Here is a 4,326-nt window from a genome sequence, read left to right as displayed (position 1 = left end):
GGGCTATTTTAAATTAATGTCTGTCAGTGTCAGTGTATTAAATGGTAAAAACATGAAACTTCCAGAAAGGAGATGTATATCTGTTTTTGATTAACACTTCTCTCTCCCTCTCTCACTCTTTATCACTCTTTCTCTCTCTCTCTCTCTCTCTCTCTCTCTCTCTCTCTCTCACTATCTCTCTCTCTCTTTCTCTCACTATCTCTCTCTCTTTCTCTCTCTCTCTCTCACTATCTATCTCTCTCTCTCCCTCTCTTTCTCTCTCGATCTCTCACTATCTCTCTCTCTCTCTTTCTCTCAGTCTCCCTCCCACTCTTTCTCTCTCTCACTATCTATCTCTCTATCTATCTCTCCCTCTCCCACTCTTTCTCATTCTCTCTCTCTCTTTCTCTCTCTCTCTCTCTCTCTCTCTCTCTCTCTCTCTCTCTCTCACTCCTGTTTGTCTATCCTAATTCAAAAGGAATTGATGACTGCCAGCTGAGTATCTTACCCAGGGAAAATATTTACTTTCTCTCTCAGATATTCAGGTTTAAGACAATTGCTTTTCTTGTTTTCTTCACACACACACACATACACACACACACACACACACACACACACACACACACACACACACACACACACACACACACACACAAACCAACCTTGATTTGATTTTATTTGATGTTTTTCTTTGTGGTCTAGGCATTTGCTGAACCTACCTAAAAAAACAATGGATGAGGACACATGGTCAGAGTGTGACGAGGACATTTTTGTCAACATCATCACTGACACTGCAGACCCTTTGCCATCACAAAGTACAGGTATTGCTGCATTTTTTTCAAAGGCGTATTTCTCAGAAGGTGCTTTAATTTACGCCAAATTAACATTTTTGTTTGGGGAGCTGAACATATATAATTATCAGTAATTTGTTTCAACAATAACAGATGGAATACAGGTATTGTTTATGTGCAAGCATTTTATTTATTGTGGTAAAGTTGACCAAGCAGCAGAAAAGATGACGAAGAGCACATATTTGTTAATACAGCTTGTTTTGTCCAGCAGTGAATGACAGAACTTGCTTGCTTGCATTATTCCAGCTGGAATTTAAAGATTAATTTAATTCTTTATGTACAGGTGGCGATAACGAGGGGCTTGCTGCTGCAATTGGAGAGAGTCACAGCCAACACTCACTACAAGGTCCGTCTTCACAACAAGCGTCTTAATCGCCATCTGACCAACAATGGGATGGAAAAGTGCCCAGTTTACGCAGACGGGAACTGTTTCTTCAAAGCAGCGTCTCTGCATCTGCAACCTCATGATACTGTTTCCTTGAGGGCAGCTCTGTGTCAGCACCTCAGGCGAAACATTCAACATGACATCAGCTTCTTCACCTGCACTATGACTGACGAAGCCCTCGCACAGATTTATGCCATGTAGGAAGGTGGTGTTTGGAACACAGCAGCCAATGACCTCTTTGTTTGTTTGTTTTTGCTTAACGCCCAGCCGACCACGAAGGGCCACATCAGGGCGGTGCTGCTTTGACATTTAACGTGCGCCACACACAAGACAGAAGTCGCAGCACAGGCTTCATGTCTCACCCAGTCACATTATTCTGACGCCGGACCAACCAGTCCTAGCACTAACCCCATAATGCCAGACGCCAGGCGGAGCAGCCACTAGATTGCCAATTTTAAAGTCTTAGGTATGACCCGGCCGGGGTTCGAACCCACGACCTCCCGATCACGGGGCGGACGCCTTACCACTAGGCCAACCGTGCCGCAATGAGCTCTTGCCCTTGGTACTTGCAGACTACAGCAAAAGAAGGGTGAAAATATTTTCAAGCCGTCGACACCAGAGTATTGTGGACATCTCACCCTCAATGCCAAACACATTTTGTGTCAATTGAACTTGAATTTCTATCTGTGAACTACTTGATTTCAAATTAACGTCAGTTAAACTTTCGGAATCATATTGTCTTGTGCCTATATTTGACATGTTTTCTTCCTGCAAAATAACTGTGAGTGACTTGTGTTGTGCCTGTGAAGAAAATAACCATTCACATCGGATAATCAGTGTGTATCCAGGTAAGCGGTCATTTTTTTCACCTGTTTGTATTTACTGACCACTTTAGATTATTACTGTACATACTGACAAAACATGTACTAACAGCATGCTATTAATGCGCAAACACTGGTACACAGTTTACAACCAGAACCCTTACCAGATTTTGGTATAATGTCTGAATACATTGTGAATGTCAGGTATGAATGTTGTCTTGGGAGTGCAAATACTTGGAATAATAGGTTTCACAAGTTGAGTACCGAAACGGTTTGATATTTTGAACCCTACACAAAAACCGAAGGGTTACCCCAAAGCCAGTGCTTGGTTATTGCCCCAAAAGTTGCTTATAATCAAAGTAAAGTTTGCAACCATAACCCTGCAACTGTCTCGTGTTAGGTTCTGACGCTGTCAATGACAGTCCGATCCGTGGAAATGAAATATAAAGCCCACAAGCCTTCATCGACTCATTGTAATGTTGTTGTTACCACCCCCAAATTAATCAGTATTCTGCTCATACCACAATCATATTTCTCTACACCAGTATCCTATTTACCAGAAACCAGTGAGATACAATTCTGAAAGCCACAACCCTACAACGGGGAGATACTTGGTTGTGGCCTGACTGACTGATCTCAGCTGGGTGCTCACAGAAAGCCACAACCCTACAACTGGGAGATACTTGGTTGTGGCCTGACTGACTGATCTCAGCTGGGTGCTCACAGAAAAGCAGAACCCTACAACGGGGAGGTATTTGCTTGTAGCATAACAGCCTGATCTCAGCTGGGTGCTCACAGAAAAGCCACAACCCTACAACGGGGAGGTGTTTGCTTGTGGCATAACTGCCTGATCTCAGCTGGGTGCTCACAGAAAAGCCACAACCCTACAACGGGGACGTGTTTGCTTGTGGCATAACAACAACTCATTGTTCATGCTGTCTTCTCAGAACCAGAACCAAATATAAGTTTTAAATGTATATTGTGCATCTTTCTTGTACACATTTTCAAAAAAAAACTGTATCAGTAATAAAAATGCACAAATATCTACCAATGTGCGGAATCTTGTGTATTTATTTGAAAAACTGGAATTTTGGAGTGTGGCTGAACATTTCAATTGAGCATTACTCAAAATGGCTAAAATTGAGATGTGTGGTTGTGACTTTAAACAGACGATTTAGGTAAACACGTTATATTGAGTGAACAAGATTGCTTTTTGGTTATAAAGTACATGAAATTAACAAAATTGAAAAAGTAAACGAATTAATGCATCTTCAAGCCGAGTGCTCAGTGTTAAAATCTTTGACAGACATAGCATTGTAAACACGGAAGCCAAAAAAGAAGCAAGCATACACGTACATATACTCTTACTTTACTGCTACACTTGTCAGATTGGGACCTGCCGCCACACTTTTGTGATGAAATATTGTCTTTATTTGCATTTTGTGTGGTTAAAAAGGCTCCGTGTTTAATGTTAAAGTGATACTCGGAGTAAATGAAGAAAAACAATTTCACCTTTTTAAGAACAGTTTGTCAACCCTGCAGGCACTTCGAATTCGTTTTGACATCAATGTCGAGCCGTTCTAGACAAATTGTAATAGACCTGTCACTGTCAGTTGTATAGCAAGGACACCATGGCAGCTATACCCCTAAACACAGATACAAGATGTTTAGGCTACCTAACCATAACAACTGCCAGTAAACATTTGATTGTACAGACAGGAAAAATGTGTCTACAGTGCACATGTTTTCATAACTTTGTGTTTTGTCCCTTTAAAGTTCGAGCTGGCCGCTGAAATCTGTATGAGGAAGGAAATTCTACTTGTTAATATCAACCAAAAAGTAAAATATCAAGGACGAAAGTCTCTTGTTAATTTCAATATTTGTTATTCTCTCATGTGCCGCGCGACTGGTTATGCATAATTTCAACTTATTAAATATGTCGTATGCATTTTAGAGCGCTTACTTTCTTATGTTTGTTGAAAACTCGTCACGTTAAATATGTCTAAATTACGTTATTATTTGTTCATCAGTATGAGTCATTAGATCATCACGACTGTCATAGTTTATCATTTTCCTCTCCTGATTAGACAATCAGTGACATAATAACTTTCACTGTGCTAATAAAAATATGAGGATTGATGTGCTCATCCATGCAACGCAGACTGTCTGGTACATAATCAGTCATGCATCACCCTAGTTGTACTTTCGTATACGGAAGTGTATACGTGACCCTCCACCACGAAATGAGTCGCATGTCACCTTTGCATGAGTTTCATATTTTTACATTTTC

At 40.8% G+C, this 4,326-nt stretch overlaps 1 long non-coding RNA gene across 1 annotated transcript; it reads left to right on the top strand.

Annotated features, from left to right (window-relative positions):
- The first annotated feature begins 606 nt into the window (after positions 1–606).
- On the top strand, positions 607–3,081 carry LOC138954262 (uncharacterized). The gene is made up of 2 exons (XR_011451776.1): positions 607–800; positions 1,114–3,081. It is a non-coding gene; the product is annotated as an uncharacterized lncRNA (long non-coding RNA).
- The last annotated feature ends 1,245 nt before the right edge of the window (positions 3,082–4,326 follow it).

Source organism: Littorina saxatilis, unplaced genomic scaffold (genome assembly GCF_037325665.1).
Source record: "Littorina saxatilis isolate snail1 unplaced genomic scaffold, US_GU_Lsax_2.0 scaffold_188, whole genome shotgun sequence".
Lineage (NCBI taxonomy): Eukaryota > Metazoa > Mollusca > Gastropoda > Littorinimorpha > Littorinidae > Littorina > Littorina saxatilis.
The sequence above is the reverse complement of the archived record's forward strand: the minus strand, read 5'-3'. Positions and strand labels throughout refer to the sequence as shown.